The following is an 18,765-nucleotide window of genomic DNA, read 5'->3' on the forward strand; positions in this document are numbered from 1 at the left end:
GTTTCAGAAAACTAATGAAAACATGGAAACCAACGTTAACGCCGTTATTAAAAAACAGCAGACGAGTGTGTGGCCCAATCCCAATTCACCCTTGATCCCTCCCCCTTACCCCTCCCCCTTGGCCCCTCCCCCTTTAAACACAGTTGTAAGTGGCAGTGGTTTGTAGTTTGGTCCTGAAATGTCTCTGTTTGGAGGGTCAAACAGCCCCTCCCCCTTAGCCCCTCCCCTCTGACTCATGGAGAATAGGGACACCTCTACCCCTTCATGTGGAGGGCCAAGAGGGAGGGGCCAAGGGGGAGGGGCCAAGGGGTGAATTACCCAGAACTCTGAGCTAGTCTACTGGAAGTACTGGATGTACTGTACTGATATTATAGAGTAGTAGTAGTGGCAGTATCAGTAGTAGTACTAGTAGTATCACTAGTAGTATTAGTAGCATCAGTAGTAGTATTAATAGTATCAGTAGTAGTATTACTAGTATCACTAGTAGTATTAGTAGTACCAGTAGTAGTAGTAGTAGTATCACTAGTAGTATTAGTAGTATCACTAGTATTTGTAGTATCAGTAGTATCACTAGTAGTATTAGTAGTACCAGTAGTAGTAGTAGTAGTAGTAGTATCACTAGTATCAGTAGTATCACTAGTAGTATTAGTAGTACCAGTAGTAGTAGTAGTATCACTAGTAGTATTAGTAGTATCACTAGTATTAGTAGTATCAGTAGTATCACTAGTAGTATTAGTAGTATCGGTAGTATTAGTAGTATCACTAGTAGTATTAGTAGTATCAGTAGTATTAGTAGTATCACTAGTAGTATTAGTAGTATCAGTAGTATTAGTAGTATCACTAGTATTAGTAGTATCAGTAGTATCACTAGTAGTATTAGTAGTATCAGTAGTATTAGTAGTATTAGTAGTATCACTAGTAGTATTAGTAGTATCAGTAGTATTAGTAGTATCACTAGTAGTATCAGTAGTATTAGTAGTATCACTAGCATTAGTAGTATCAGTAGTATCACTAGTAGTATTAGTAGTATCAGTAGTATTAGTAGTATTAGTAGTATCACTAGTAGTATTAGTAGTATCAGTAGTATTAGTAGTATCACTAGTATTAGTAGTATCAGTAGTATCACTAGTAGTATTAGTAGTATCACTAGTAGTATTAGTAGTATTAGTAGTATCACTAGTAGTATTAGTAGTATCAGTAGTATTAGTAGTATCACTAGTATTAGTAGTATCACTAGTAGTATTAGTAGTATTAGTAGTATCAGTAGTATTAGTAGTATCACTAGTATTAGTAGTATCACTAGTAGTATTAGTAGTATTAGTAGTATCAGTAGTAGTATGGTTTGCCTTCAGTGGTGCTGCTGTGTGTGTGTATTTCTGTGTGTGTGTATTTCTGTGTGTGTGTACTTCTGTGTGTGTGTATTTCTGTGTGTGTCCACCAGGTGGTGCTGCTGGTCTGTGTCTGAAACTGTGGATTCTTTCAGTTCCTTTTTTCATCAGTTTTCATCCATGTTTCAGTTTCTATGAACTAATGCACGACCAGGTCTGTGAACGCATCAGGTCCGTGAACGCATCAGGTCTGTGAACGCATCAGTGTTCACTGGCTCCAAACCTCAAAATAACAACAGGTCAAAACCTTTGTCACAGTCGACACCAACATTCTGGAACTGTCCTTGAACTGTGGATGTTTTTATCCAATCAGAGGCTTGTTCAGGTACACAGTGTGTTCAGGTGACATGATGTGTTCAGGTACACAGTGTGTTCAGGTGACATGATGTGTTCAGGTACACAGTGTGTTCAGGTGACATGATGTGTTCAGGTACACAGTGTGTTCAGGTGACATGATGTGTTCAGGTACACAGTGTGTTCAGGTGACATGATGTTTTCTTTTTTTTCTGTATATTTATCTTTTTTTTTCTTTTTCTTTTTTATGTTTCTCTTCTTTCTTCTTTTCTATATTCACCTTCTTTTTTACCTTCTTTTTTCTTTTATATATTGTATCGGTTTCATGAACCCAACATTAGAGCCTTTGTCCTGCAGTTCTGGCTCCGCCCACCAGGGGGTGGAGCCCTCACTGTGTCCATGACATCCAGAGGTCAAAGGTCAGCCGGTGTTGTAGGTGATCGTCCTGACGTCTGCCCTGAAGAACGCCGTCTGTCCAAACACGGCCGTCTGAAGCTCCGCCTCCGGGCGCGGCGTCAAGGTCGCCGTGCCGACCGTCTGACCGAGCGCCTCCCGGCGTGCACTGGGGCTGCAGGTCCGTCCGGAGCACAGAGGTGTTGTTCAGGTTCAGTCTGGGTTTGGCTTTGACCCTGGAGGTCAGGGACCAGTTTACGCTGGGATTCATTTGTGTTTTTTTCAGTTTCTGCAGCGATTTGTGTCTGATCCTGGACTTCAGTCTGTTTGGGTTTTATCAGGTGGGGTTTTTACAGCGATGGGTCTGCAGTCAGTATACTAGGACTGGTGGACCTGGACCAGGACCAAGACCAGGACCAGGGCCAAGACCAGGACCAAGACCAGGGCCAGGACCTAAGACCAGGGCCAGGACCAGGACCAGGACCAGGACCTGGACCAGGGCCAAGACCAAGACCAGGACCAAGACCAGGACCAAGACCAGGACCCAGACCAGGACCAAGACCAGGACCAAGACCAGGACCCGGACCAGGACCAAGACCAGGACCAAGACCAGGGCCAAGACCAGGACCAAGACCAGGGCCAGGACCAAGACCAGGACCAGGACCAAGACCAGGGCCAGGACCAAGACCAGGACCTGGACCAGGGCCAAGACCAAGACCAGGACCAAGACCAGGAGCCAGACCAGGACCAAGACCAGGACCAAGACCAAGACCAGGACCAAGACCAGGACCCGGACCAGGGCCAAGACCAGGACCAAGACTAGGACCAGGGCCAGGACCAGGACCTGGACCAGGGCCAAGACCAGGACCAAGACCAGGGCCAAGACCAGGACCAGGACCTGGACCAGGGCCAAGACCAGGACCAGGACCAAGACCAGGGCCAGGACCAAGACCAGGACCAGGACCTGGACCAGGACCCAGACCAGGACCAAGACCAGGACCTGGACCAGGGCCAAGACCAGGACCAAGACTAGGACCAGGGCTAGGTCTAGATCTAGGTTCAGATCTAGATCCAAGTCCAGGTTCAGATCCATATCCAGGTCCAGGTCCAGGTACAGGTCCAGGTTGAGATCCAGGTTCAGATCCAGGTCCGGGTCCAGTTCTGGGTCCAGGTCTTCAGTGGATGCGCTGTGACCCAGATTCCATCCAAACGTTGTGGTGCCGTTGGCTCCTCCCACAGGAAGTGGAGGCGTGGCCTGCGGCGTCGGTGCGGCTGAGGCTGTATGTAAATGAGCGTGTGCAGCGGTGGAATAATCCGCCCGTCAGCGACGCTCAGATCAGTGACGGCGTCTGGACTGTGAGCCAATAATCCGCCTCCTCAGATACACTCAGCTCCGCCCCCGGGGCACGGCTGTCGGTTCAAATCCCACTGGAGAGAGGAGACGACTGCAGAGCAAGGCAGCAGAGCGATGGTTCGACTCCCAACTGCTGACCTTTAACCCCTTCAGTCAGTTTATATGAAACAGAAGAACACTCAGACTGAAAAACCTGTGGTTATAGAAGCAGGTTCTGTAGAAAATATAGAACATATAGAACATATACAAAGTATATACAGGAGTTTATGTACACTTAGAACAACTGAATACAAAATATAAACTATAAGGAGAGAGGATATACGATTATACAGGACTAATGTGGACACTGTGTGTGTGTGTGTGTGTGTGTATTTGAGGTCAGTGTGTATTTGAGGTTGTGTTTTCTTTTCTTCAGCTCCAGGTTCTGGTCCTCTTTACTGTTCCCTCACATGTTCCTTTCATCCTGGTGGTTCTTCAGCTTTAGAACCTGATCAATAGGAACATGAACAGATGAAAGAACAGCTTTGATCAGAATCTGATGAAAACAGACGACAGAACGTCCACGGAGTCCAGGTTCAAAACACCAGGGGAGGGTCTGGTCTGTTCTGGTCTGTTCTGTTCTGGTCTGTTCTGGTCTGTTCTGTTCTGTTCTGGTCTGGTCTGTTGTGGTCTGTTCTGTTCTGGTCTGTTCTGTTCTGTTCTGGTCTGTTCTGTTCTGGTCTGTTCTGGTCTGGTCTGTTGTGGTCTGTTCTGGTCTGTTCTGTTCTGTTCTGGTCTGTTCTGTTCTGGTCTGTTCTGGTCTGTTCTGGTCTGTTCTGGTCTGTTCTGTTCTGGTCTGTTCTGGTCTGGTCTGTTCTGGTCTGGTCTGGTCTGTTCTGTTCTGGTCTGTTCTGGTCTGTTCTGTTCTGGTCTGTTCTGGTCTGGTCTGTTCTGGTCTGGTCTGTTGTGGTCTGTTCTGGTCTGTTCTGTTCTGGTCTGTTCTGGTCTTGTCTGGTCTGTTCTGGTCTGGTCTGTTCTGTTCTGTTCTGGTCTGTTCTGGTCTGGTCTGGTCTGGTCTGGTCTGGTCTGTTCTGGTCTGTTCTGTTCTGTTCTGGTCTGTTCTGTTCTGGTCTGTTCTGGTCTGGTCTGTTCTGGTCTGTTCTGTTCTGGTCTGGTCTGGTCTGGTCTATTCTGGTCTGGTCTGGTCTGTTCTGTTCTGGTCTGGTCTGGTCTGTTCTGTTCTGTTCTGGTCTGTTCTGGTCTGTTCTGTTCTGGTCTGTTCTGTTCTGGTCTGTTCTGGTCTGTTCTGTTGTGGTCTGTTCTGTTCTGGTCTGTTGTGGTCTGTTCTGGTCTGTTCTGGTCTGTTCTGGTCTGTTCTGGTCTGGTCTGTTCTGGTCTGTTCTGTTCTGGTCTGTTCTGGTCTGGTCTGGTCTGGTCTGTTCTGGTCTGGTCTGTTCTGGTCTGTTCTGTTCTGTTCTGGTCTGGTCTGTTCTGTTCTGGTCTGTTCTGGTCTGTTCTGGTCTGGTCTGTTCTGTTCTGGTCTGTTCTGTTGTGGTCTGTTCTGTTCTGGTCTGTTGTGGTCTGTTCTGGTCTGTTCTGTTCTGGTCTGTTCTGGTCTGTTCTGGTCTGGTCTGGTCTGGTCTGTTCTGGTCTGTTCTGGTCTGTTCTGTTCTGTTCTGGTCTGTTGTGGTCTGTTCTGTTCTGGTCTGGTCTGTTCTGGTCTGTTCTGGTCTGGTCTGTTGTGGTCTGTTCTGTTCTGTTCTGGTCTGGTCTGTTCTGGTCTGTTCTGGTCTGGTCTGTTGTGGTCTGTTCTGTTCTGTTGTGGTCTGTTCTGTTCTGTTCTGGTCTGGTCTGTTCTGTTCTGTTCTGGTCTGGTCTGTTCTGGTCTGTTCTGGTCTGGTCTGTTGTGGTCTGTTCTGTTCTGTTCTGGTCTGGTCTGTTCTGGTCTGTTCTGGTCTGTTCTGGTCTGTTCTTTCTCTTGGTCGTCTGTGTCTGGATGAATCACATCTTTTAGAGGCTGAATGGACTGAACCAGAACCACAGACCAGGTCTGACCCGTAGACCACCAGGACCAGGTCTGACCCGTAGACCCACCAGGACCAGGTCTGACCCGTAGACCCACCAGGACCAGGTCTGACCCGTAGACCACCAGGACCAGGTCTGACCCGTAGACCACCAGGACCAGGTCTGACCCGTAGACCACCAGGACCAGGTCTGACCCGTAGACCACCAGGACCATCTCACCACCGTCACAGGGACCTGACTCCACAGTTCGGTGTTGGACCCTAAATGGCCCCCCCAGGATGATCCAGAACCTGCTCCGGTGTGGGCGGGGCTTCAGAGCAGACCCCGCCCCTGTGACCTCGGCGCTCCCACATCCAAACCTGTTGTTGTGTGTGTGTATCTGTCGTCACGGTGACGCACGCTGGGTGGAGACCATGTGACCTCACTCCTCGGGGGTTGCAGGGCGTCGCTGTGACAGGCGGTAACCATGGCGACGTGGTTTCACCTCCTTCGTGTACGTTTGAGTCACGTCTGACACTTTAATTCCCGCCTGATGTCATGAGAACACCAGCTGACATTTAACCAAACAGGGTTCAGGTTTGGACCGGACCCTGTGGACCGGACCGGACCCTGTGGACCAGACCCTGGTATCTGGACCGGACCCTGGTGTTTGGACCGGACCCTGGTGTTTGGACCAGATCTTGGCCTTTGGACCGGGCCCTGGTATCTGGACCGGACCCTGGTGTTTGGACCGGACCCTAGTGTTTGGACTGGACCCTGGCCTTTGGACCAGACCCTGTGGACCAGACCCTGGCCTTTGGACCGGACCCTGTGGACCAGACCCTGGCCTTTGGACCGGACCCTGGCCTTTGGACCAGACCCTGTGGACCGGACCCTGGCCTTTGGACCAGACCCTGGCCTTTGGACCGGACCCTGTGGACCAGACCCTGGCCTTTGGACCGGACCCTGTGGACCGGACCCTGGCCTTTGGACCGGACCCTGGCGTTCGGGTCCTGGATCCTCATTGGTCAATGACACGGACGAGGACTTTCACAATAAGAGTCTGTGGGTGCATCTGTGTCGACCCTGAACGAAGACCAGAGCACTGCAGCCCAGGAAATAGACGGGTCCCAACACGTGCACAGAAAACTACACAGTACCAAACACAAACACAGATGCATGTTGTTCCTGTAGATTCTGTTGTTTATTTGTTGGTTCCTCCTGTCACAGGTCAGTCAGCTGTGGTCAGAGCAGAACACACGAAGTATTTAAAGAAATCTGACACACACACACACACACACACTTATACACACATACACACTTATACACACACACACTTATACACTTACATACACACTTATGCACACACATACACACACACACTTGTACACACACACAAACTCACACACACACACACTCACACACCCTCTCACACACACACACACTCACACACACTTGTACACACCCTCTCACACACACACTCGTACACACACACACACCCACACACACTCGTACACACACACACACATTCGTACACACACACACACTCACACACACACACACACTCACATACACCCTCACACACATTCGTACACACACACACACACTCACACACACCCTCACACACATTCGTACAAACACACACACTCACACACACACACACACTCACATACACCCTCACACACATTCGTACACACACACACACACACACCCTCACACACATTCGTACACACACACACACTCACACACACCCTCACACACATTTGTACACACACACACTCACACACACCCTCACACACATTCGTACACACACACACACACACATACACCCTCACACACATTCGTATACACACACACACACACATACACCCTCACACACATTCGTACACACACACACACACATACACCCTCACACACATTTGTACACACACACACACACACACACACACCCTCACACACATTCGTACACACACACACACACACACACCCTCACACACATTCGTACACACACACACACACACACACACCCTCACACACATTCGTACACACACACACACACACACCCTCACACACATTTGTACACACACACACACACACCCTCACACACATTCGTACACACACACACACACACACATACACCCTCACACACATTCGTATACACACACACACACACATACACCCTCACACACATTCGTACACACACACACACACACACACACACACTTCCTCTCTGTTGCCTCCAGCTGTTGTGCTGCGTTCAAATGCACTCTGTAAATAAATAGATTCTGCTGCCGCTTCGTGTTGATGAAGGAGCCAAAACCATCTGAGCGTAAAGTGATCAAATCTGATCAGTGTGCGCACGTTCACACACACACACACACACACACTAATGCCATCCAGCGCTGCCGTCGCAGCGCGTCTAAAAATACCAACGATAAAAAGAGAAGATGTGGAGTCGGAGGAGCGGAAGGTCAACGCTGACCCACATCAGACAGACGATGGAACAGACGGAAAAACGACGACAAACAACAACAGGAAAAAAAACAACAAACCTGAAGGAAAACAACAACAAAAAAACAAAAACTGGAAAAACAACCAAAGGAAAACTACCATGAAACTGAAGGAAAACAACAACAGGAAAAACAACAAAACTGAAAGAAAACGACCGAGGGAGAAAAAAAATAACCACGAAAACAACAAAAACAGACGAAACAGACGTTCACAGAACAAAGGATTCACTCCAACACTGGGTCGTATTCTTATTGTTTAGGTCAAATGTTCGGTGTGTCAGTGTGAACAGGGTGTCCCATCAGTCTCCATCCATAGGAGACATAACCCATTCCACACATCTGTGGTTCTAACGTGGATTTCTTTATAGTTCTTCTTTCTAGTTCTTCAGCAGTGGAGGACACACATGGAAATGTGTTCCTGACAAATGGCAGTCATATAGAGAATATTCTAGAAATAAAAATGGTTTATGTCAAGAAACGTTTATTTTTCCTACATATGGAGACTTATGGGACACCCTGTATTTGTACTCACTGGTAGAAGGTGTTAGTGTAGGATTTAACACTGTTTATTATGGGATGGATTTAGTGGATGGATCAGAATTTAAACAATCGACACAAATGAACAACTGTGTGTTTAATATACTCACCTGGACAGCAGAGGGTTAAAGTGTGTTTAATATACTCACCTGGACAGCAGAGGGTTAAAGTGTGTTTAATATACTCACCTGGACAGCAGAGGGTTAAAGTGTGTTTAATATACTCACCTGGACACCAAAGGGTTAAAGTGTGTTTAATATACTCACCTGGACAGCACAGGGTTAAAGTGTGTTTAATATACTCACCTGGACACCACAGGGTTAAAGTGTGTTTAATATACTCACCTGGACAGCAGAGGGTTAAAGTGTGTTTAATATACTCACCTGGACAGCAGAGGGTTAAAGTGTGTTTAATATACTCACCTGGACAGCAGAGGGTTAAAGTGTGTTTAATATACTCACCTGGACAGCAGAGGGTTAAAGTGTGTTTAATATACTCACCTGGACACCAGAGGGTTAAAGTGTGTTTAATATACTCACCTGGACACCACAGGGTTAAAGTGTGTTTAATATACTCACCTGGACAGCAGAGGGTTAAAGTGTGTTTAATATACTCACCTGGACAGCACAGGGTTAAAGTGTGTTTAATATACTCACCTGGACACCAGAGGGTTAAAGTGTGTTTAATATACTCACCTGGACAGCAGAGGGTTAAAGTGTGTTTAATATACTCACCTGGACAGCACAGGGTTAAAGTGTGTTTAATATACTCACCTGGACACCAGAGGGTTAAAGTGTGTTTAATATACTCACCTGGACAGCACAGGGTTAAAGTGTGTTTAATATACTCACCTGGACAGCACAGGGTTAAAGTGTGTTTAATATACTCACCTGGACAGCACAGGGTTAAAGTGTGTTTAATATACTCACCTGGACAGCACAGGGTTAAAGTGTGTTTAATATACTCACCTGGACAGCACAGGGTTAAAGTGTGTTTAATATACTCACCTGGACAGCACAGGGTTAAAGTGTGTTTAATATACTCACCTGGACACCAGAGGGTTAAAGTGTGTTTAATATACTCACCTGGACAGCACAGGGTTAAAGTGTGTTTAATATACTCACCTGGACAGCACAGGGTTAAAGTGTGTTTAATATACTCACCTGGACACCACAGGGTTAAAGTGTGTTTAATATACTCACCTGGACAGCAGAGGGTTAAAGTGTGTTTAATATACTCACCTGGACAGCAGAGGGTTAAAGTGTGTTTAATATACTCACCTGGACACCTGAGGGTTAAAGTGTGTTTAATATACTCACCTGGACAGCAGAGGGTTAAAGTGTGTTTAATATACTCACCTGGACCGCACAGGGTTAAAGTGTGTTTAATATACTCACCTGGACACCCGAGGGTTAAAGTGTGTTTAATATACTCACCTGGACACCCGAGGGTTAAAGTGTGTTTAATATACTCACCTGGACACCCGAGGGTTAAAGTGTGTTTAATATACTCACCTGGACAGCAGAGGGTTAAAGTGTGTTTAATATACTCACCTGGACAGCACAGGGTTAAAGTGTGTTTAATATACTCACCTGGACAGCAGAGGGTTAACGTGTGTTTAATATACTCACCTGGACACCCGAGGGTTAAAGTGTGTTTAATATACTCACCTGGACACCCGAGGGTTAAAGTGTGTTTAATATACTCACCTGGACAGCAGAGGGTTAAAGTGTGTTTAATATACTCACCTGGACAGCAAAGGGTTAAAGTGTGTTTAATATACTCACCTGGACACCCGAGGGTCAAAGTGTGTTTAATATACTCACCTGGACAGCAGAGGGTTAAAGTGTGTTTAATATACTCACCTGGACAGCAGAGGGTTAAAGTGTGTTTAATATACTCACCTGGACACTTGAGGATTAAAGTGTGTTTAATATACTCACCTGGACACCAGAGGGTTAAAGTGTGTTTAATATACTCACCTGGACAGCAGAGGGTTAAAGTGTGTTTAATATACTCACCTGGACACCAGAGGGTTAAAGTGTGTTTAATATACTCACCTGGACACCTGAGGGTTAAAGTGTGTTTAATATACTCACCTGGACACCACAGGGTTAAAGTGTGTTTAATATACTCACCTGGACAGCAGAGGGTTAAAGTGTGTTTAATATACTCACCTGGACACCACAGGGTTAAAGTGTGTTTAATATACTCACCTGGACACCACAGGGTTAAAGTGTGTTTAATATACTCACCTGGACACCACAGGGTTAAAGTGTGTTTAATATACTCACCTGGACACCACAGGGTTAGAGTGTGTTTAATATACTCACCTGGACAGCAGAGGGTTAAAGTGTGTTTAATATACTCACCTGGACACCACAGGGTTAAAGTGTGTTTAATATACTCACCTGGACAGCAGAGGGTTAAAGTGTGTTTAATATACTCACCTGGACACCACAGGGTTAAAGTGTGTTTAATATACTCACCTGGACAGCAGAGGGTTAAAGTGTGTTTAATATACTCACCTGGACAGCACAGGGTTAAAGTGTGTTTAATATACTCACCTGGACAGCAGAGGGTTAACGTGTGTTTAATATACTCACCTGGACACCCGAGGGTTAAAGTGTGTTTAATATACTCACCTGGACACCCGAGGGTTAAAGTGTGTTTAATATACTCACCTGGACAGCAGAGGGTTAAAGTGTGTTTAATATACTCACCTGGACAGCAAAGGGTTAAAGTGTGTTTAATATACTCACCTGGACACCCGAGGGTCAAAGTGTGTTTAATATACTCACCTGGACAGCAGAGGGTTAAAGTGTGTTTAATATACTCACCTGGACAGCAGAGGGTTAAAGTGTGTTTAATATACTCACCTGGACACTTGAGGATTAAAGTGTGTTTAATATACTCACCTGGACACCAGAGGGTTAAAGTGTGTTTAATATACTCACCTGGACAGCAGAGGGTTAAAGTGTGTTTAATATACTCACCTGGACACCAAAGGGTTAAAGTGTGTTTAATATACTCACCTGGACAGCACAGGGTTAAAGTGTGTTTAATATACTCACCTGGACACCACAGGGTTAAAGTGTGTTTAATATACTCACCTGGACAGCAGAGGTCCAGGTTTTCTTCTTCTGGTCACATGGTCCTATGGTCGTCATGGTTTCCATACAGTGGTGTTGGTCCTATCCATACGCCAACACCAGGGGGGCGGAGCTGGGACCCTTTCGACAAAAATACCGTTTCAGGCCCCGACAACGCCGGTGTCATGTGACCAAAGGACCAAACCAGAGTAAACTGTAGTGGACTGACATAATGTGGGTGTGGTGTGGACGGGGGGGGGGGGGGGGGGGGGGGGGGGTATACTCCATATATGATCACAGAACTGTGGACACAAGAGGACAATGAGTCATGGGACAGTGTCCATGATTGGATCTGGGACAACAACATGATTGGAACAGGACAAATGACAACATCTGATTGGCTCTGAGGACATAGACACGCCCATACGTCCTCCCTCAGTCCTGTGGAAGTTGTCTTTAATTGTTCCGTTTAGCAGCAGATCTTCTGTTCAATGTTCAAAGGCAGAGGAACCTGCTCTGACTGAAGTCAGCAGGACAGGGTTCAGTGGATGACTCACAGGTGCATCATGGGAGATCTGTGCCTTCAGGGCTTTGGGACTACAAATGGGACCGAAAACCACAGGACTGGAATGACCCTCAGTCTGTCCACAGGCAGAGGACGCCGGTGGACATGTGGGTGGTTTTCTCCTCCAGCTGAACATGTCAGAGACAGAAGACATGTCCACTGGTTACAGAAGACATGTCCACTGGTTACAGAAGACACGTCCACTGGTTACAGAAGACATGTCCACTGGTTACAGAAGACATGTCCACTGGTTACAGAAGACACGTCCACTGGTTTTAGAAGACATGTCCACTGGTTACAGAAGACATGTCCACTGGTTACAGAAGACATGTCCACTGGTTACAGAAGACATGTCCACTGGTTACAGAAGACATGTCCACTGGTTTTAGAAGACATGTCCACTGGTTTTAGAAGACATGTCCACTGGTTACAGAAGACATGTCCACTGGTTACAGAAGACATGTCCACTGGTTACAGAAGACACGTCCACTGGTTTTAGAAGACATGTCCACTGGTTACAGAAGACATGTCCACTGGTTACAGAAGACATGTCCACTGGTTTTAGAAGACATGTCCACTGGTTACAGAAGACATGTCCATTAGTTACAGAAGACATGTCCACTGGTTTTAGAAGACATGTCCACTGGTTACAGAAGACATGTCCACTGGTTACAGAAGATATGTCCGCTGGTTTTAGAAGACATGTCCACTGGTTACAGAAGACATGTCCACTGGTTACAGAAGACATGTCCACTGGTTACAGAAGATATGTCCGCTGGTTTTAGAAGACATGTCCACTGGTTACAGAAGACATGTCCACTGGTTACAGAAGACATGTCCACTGGTTACAGAAGACACGTCCACTGGTTTTAGAAGACATGTCCGCTGGTTACAGAAGACATGTCCACTAGTTACAGAAGACATGTCCACTTGTTACAGAAGACATGTCCACTGGTTTTAGAAGACATGTCCACTGGTTTTAGAAGACATGTCCACTGGTTACAGAAGACACGTCCACTGGTTTTAGAAGACATGTCCACTGGTTACAGAAGACAGGCCAGTATACCTGAGTCCATCCAGGGACAGGTTCTAGAACAAGTCCAATCTGACATGTCTGAGGACGGTCATGGACTGTGAAGCTGTGAGCAGGAGGGGACACCGACGTCTCCTTTGTCTGAGGACGGTGTCCCGTTTCCATGGTGACAGGACCACGATGACACTTTTTGATCGTACTTTTATTGAATGGGTTTTAACTTTTTCACTGGTGTGATGGTTTGAAAACCAGAGGAACTGACTGAACCAGATCAAATGGTCTGGACCAGTCTGGTGGTCTCATAGGGGAGTGGGCCCAGGGTGGGCCTGGGGGGTCCACTAGGCAGGTCCAGCATTATTATTATTATCATTATTATTATTATTATTATTATTATTATTATTATTATTATTAATCAGGTGCATGGGCTGATGGGATATGTAGTGTTCTTTCTGTTGGCCATGTTCTTCCTCTAGTTTCAGTAAAATCGTTCTGAACTGGAAGCTCCGTCTGCACCGTGTAGATCTGCGGTTTGAGCGTCTGTCATTAGCATTAGTGTCACATTAGTCGCGGGTTTTAGCGGCGCTATAATTAATCCTCCGCACCGCTCATCTATAATTCATGGAGCTGGAAGAGACAGATGATTTAAACGGAGACAGTTTGAGGAAAAGAAGGCGGAGGAGGAAGGAATTAAAGCAGATGGAAGCGTTCCTTTGAGTTGGAATCTGACGGTTCTGCACCTTTAATCTGACAACGGAAGCACAGCAAACCGGCAAAAGGAAAAACGGAAAAACCAGGAAAACAGTAAAACCTGCAAAAGAAAAAAACAAAAACCAGTAAAACCATAAAACCAGTAAACCCAGGTCCACTGGTCCAGAAGCGCTCCCACTGTCGGATGTCATGATGCTCAAACTCCTTCAACTGTTTTGTTTCCAGAACAAATGTCTTTTTTTTTTTCTTAAATTATTGATTGTTTTTCCGTTCGACTTCGCACTCGTTTCTCTTCAGTTTTTTTTTTTTTTTTTTTTACTTTAAACCTTGAATTTTCAAACGGTCGAATGAACTGAGTTTATTTGGTCCAAAGACGTTTGAATCCTGCGGATCATGAACACTAAATATCGTGCTCAGCTGCAGTGACCAATCACAGCCCAGCACACGACCTCTGACCTCCAGACAGAAGACCATCTCTACGTCTGAAGGATTCGGACCCACAACTCGTCTTTAAGAAATGACAGATTCAACAAGACCGACCCAGTGTCTGTCTGCGATAAACGACCTTTGACCTCTGTGTGTTTGTCGGTGTAACCGTGGCGATGGACCCCTCTGACTTTAAATGTCATTGACCTCAGAACACATCCCATAATGCAATTGTGCATCTGTTTGTTTAGAGGCAAACCAACCAAACGCCTGCAGGAAGTGATGTGAGCGGTGACCTCTGACCCCCCCGTCTGTGCGGACCACAGGACATGTGGGGTTCACCAACGAATCCTTCAAAAGAATCAATTCATTTAAGTGGACGAGTTGAATCAGTTCAGCAGCTCTGTGTTCATATTCAGTTTATTGTCACATGACCTGGTCAGAGTCGCTCATTTGGTCGGAAGTGGAAGCGCTGTGGGACGCACCGTGTAGCGGGTCGTCTCCACGGCAACACCTAAGACTGGATCACAAGACAAGACGGACGGACCGAGCCGAGGTAGTGAACCGAACACAAAAGAGCGGCCGAGTAGAGTCCAGTCACCGAATCAGTTCTGAATCGTTCATGAATTGGTTCGGAATCGTTCATGACTGAATGTGATGATTTTTCTGGAACATGTGACTGATTTAAAGTCATAAACCAGTCTTTCAGGTCGTACAGTTTGACACAGTCTGGTTCTTCTGCTGTTTGGTTTACAGTGATGGTAGATGATAGGGGCGGGGCTAGGAAGACTGTGTGGAAACCGGCCAATCAGAAGACAGGGAGGGTTTCTGTTGTTCCTCCTCCTTTAGTGGATTGGTTTCTTGGTGGTTTCGTGGTTGGTGTCAGCTGTCGTCTGAATGTCGTTCCTCTGGGTTTTCATGTGTGAGTTTCTGATCAAAGGCGTTCTGTTGGTTCTGCTGAGGTTTGATCCGAGGGAACGCACTTAGTTTCAGATCATCAAGTGTTTGTGCTGAAACCTGGACGTCCAATCAGAGGAGGAGGAGGCGGAGGAGGAGGAGGCGGAGCTGTGAGCCACTCACATTCTCACTTTCCTGACATTTCAGTCAGGTACATCACGCACGGTGACTCAGCATCTGTGGGCGGAGCATCTGACTCACCCTCCACCGAACTCACAGCCAATGAAACACTCCCCCCCCCCCGTATGTATGTGTGTGCGTGTGTGTGCGTGTGTGTGTGTGTGTGTGTGTGTGTGTGTGTGTGTGTGCGTGCGTGCGTGTGTGTTGGTTCTGTCCTGTTTGGTTCTTCATCTTCTCTCTGTTTGTGTTGTCGACTCACTGTTGCCATGGAGACATCAAACCCAAACAGCACAACAAAGCCCAGCCGAAAACTTTCAGTCTGTGGACGCCTAATATGCAACAACAGCAACACAACAACAGCAATGCAACAACAGCAATGCAACAACAGCAACACAACAACAGCAATGCAACAACAGCAACACAACAACAGCAACGCAGCGAAGGAGGGAGGACGGCGGCCAATCAGAGCCCAGCTGATAACTGAAAGCACAAGGTCTGGATCAGGACAGAGGACCAATCAGAGGACAGACGAGGACGAAAAGACCAAGGGGGTCATTGGGGTCATCAGGGGTCAGTGTGGTCAATGGGGTCAATAGGGTCAGTGGCATCTACAAAAGCCAGGTCTAGATCTAGATCCAGATCAAGGTCTAGTTCCAGGTTGAGGTCTAGGCTTAGGTCAAGTTCCAGGTCTAGGTTTCAGTCCCAATCCAGGTCTAAGTCTGGGTCTAGGTCAAAATCCAGGACTACATCCAGTTCTAACTCCAGGTCTAGGTCCAGGTCTAGGTCCAGGTCCATCATTTAGGTCAAGATCTAGGTCTGGGTCTAGGTCTAGGCCTAGGTCCAGATCCAGGACTACATCCAGCTCTAACTCCAGGTCTAGGTTCAGGTCTAGGTCTAGGTCTAGTTGTAGGTCCAGGTGTGGGTCAGGATCCAGGTCCAACTCTAGGTCCAGGTCCAGGTCTTACAGGTCTGGTTGTAAATCCTGGTTCTGTTGGACTCAAACACAGTCAGGTCCAGTTCAGCTCTGGTGTGTGTGTGTGTGTGTGGGGGGGGGGGGGGGGGGGGGCATCGCATCCCAAAATGTAAAAAAAAAAACACACTGTGTCCAGTTTTTCTGTAAATTCTGACCTCGTCCACATGAACCCTGGTCCACATGAACCCTGGTCCACATAAACCCTGGTCCACATAAACCCTGGTCCACATGAACCCTGGTCCACATGAACCCTGGTCCACATAAACCCTTCGCTTCAGTTCAGTCAGTTCAGGTTTTTTGCGCCGTGACCCGTGTGACCCCGCCCCCTCCCCGCCTCAGATGAGTCTGATGAATATTTAATGAGGCTGAATGCAGCTGTCTGATTGGTCCTCTTGGCCTCCCTGTGGGCGAGGGGCGGGGCTTAGAGGTCGGCCATGAACTGACTCTGATTTACATTCATGACCTGAAGCTGAAACAGAAACTGGAAAAAAAAAACAAAAACAGGAGAAACATCACAACGAACCGACTCGAACACAACGAATCTAAAAAAAACTAAAAAAAAAACTAAAAATACCAGAAAACTGTTCAACGACAAAATACACGAGAATAAACTGAAGGAGTCGGAACAGTTTGGTTCATTTTAGGTTTGTTTGGATCTGAAGTTTTTTTTATTCTGTATGTTCTGGATCAGGATCAGTCTGGTCTGGGTCCTGGTCTCAGAGGATCCGGTAGGTCCTGGTCTCAGATGATCCGGTAGGTCCTGGTCTCAGATGATCCGGTAGGTCCTGGTCTCAGGGGATCTGGTGGGTCCTGGTCTCAGAGGATCCGGTAGGTCCTGGTCTCAGATGATCCGGTAGGTCCTGGTCTCAGGGGATCTGGTGGGTCCTTGTCTCAGAGGATCTGGTGGGTCCTGGTCTCAGAGGATCTGGTGGGTCCTGGTCTCAGAGGATCTGGGTTTATCTGTGGATGAGGTTTAATCTGATCCCAGGGGTTGTTCAGATGGTGATTGACAGCTGGAATCACCAATCCCTGATCAGATTCAATCAGCTGTGAGTCCGCTGCTCTGTGGCTCTTTAAAAGTTCTGGTGTTCAGGTCTGGTTCGGACCCAGGTCTGGTTCGGACCCAGGTCTGGTCCTGAACCCAAACAGACCTTTACCTCCTGTTTTCAGTTTTAAAGTGCAGATGTTTGAGCTGAAGTGAACGTTGGACCACGGGCTGAAGACGGCGTCAGTTTTCTGTTAAAGTCTGAAAACATGATGTTCACCGTCACTACACACGTCTTTATTTTTAACAAACTGGATCATCAGAGAATCAGAAACACGAGCACACGAAGGCAGCGCTGTGTGGGCGGAGGGTATTAGTCACCAGAAATGGAACACAGCCGCTCCTCCTTCAGCGTTCACCGACGGCAAAGTGGGTCAGTTCATGTGGAACGGCGAAAACTGGGGACGAACACGATCCTAAACACCAATAAAACACAAAAAAACATGAAGGAAAAGCAGAGAAATGCACAAAAACGTGCAGGAAAAACAAGGAAATGCAAAAAAAAATGGAATAAAACAGACGAAATACAAAGAAACATGAGGAAAACCCCAAAAATACAGAAAACAATGGAATAAAACCCAGAAACTAAAGGGAAAAAATGGAATAAAACCCAGAAACTAAAGGAAAAAAATGGAATAAAACGCAGAAACTAAAGGAAAAAAATGGAATAAAACGCAGAAACTAAAGGAAAAAAATGGAATAAAACCCAGAAACTAAAGGAAAAAAATGGAATAAAACCCAGAAATGAAAGAAAAAAATGGAATAAAACCTACAAAATACACAAAAACATGGAAGAAAACACAGGAAATACAAAGAAAAATGAAGTAAAACCAAGTAAATACACAAAACCATTGAATATATACTATGGAATGCTTTATTGATCATGTTTTGGATTCAAAGGGAACACAGTGTTTGGGACAAACAGTAAACAATAAACAGTAAACAATAAATAATGAACAAACAGTGGATTTCCACCAGGTTCAACATCAGCCACACATTCACAAAGTCAACAAGAAACTAAAGAAGGACCACGATGAGAGCCTACGGAGTCAACCTGGACCCACACCTCAACCCTAAAGCCCTACCCCTAAGCCTCAGTTCGTGGTATTTGTCGCAGTGTGAACAGATGTTCGCAGACAGCTCATTGTTCGTACAGATTAGATGACTCTTTTAATTGACATCAACGAAGTTCAAAGAAAAACGAAAACATCTCAGATTAAACGGAGAATCCAGAAGAAAATCACAAAAGTACAGGAAAAAACATACAAGTATCTGACAGTAAAGTAATAAATACACCAGAAAAATCTACAACAACAAAAAAAAAAATTCAAATATTCTCTGAGATTAAAGTTGTTTATTTACAAGAAAAAAAACCTGAAATATTTGA

The sequence above is a fragment of the Sphaeramia orbicularis genome, unplaced genomic scaffold (genome assembly GCF_902148855.1).
Source record: "Sphaeramia orbicularis unplaced genomic scaffold, fSphaOr1.1, whole genome shotgun sequence".
In the NCBI taxonomy this organism is placed as follows: domain Eukaryota; kingdom Metazoa; phylum Chordata; class Actinopteri; order Kurtiformes; family Apogonidae; genus Sphaeramia; species Sphaeramia orbicularis.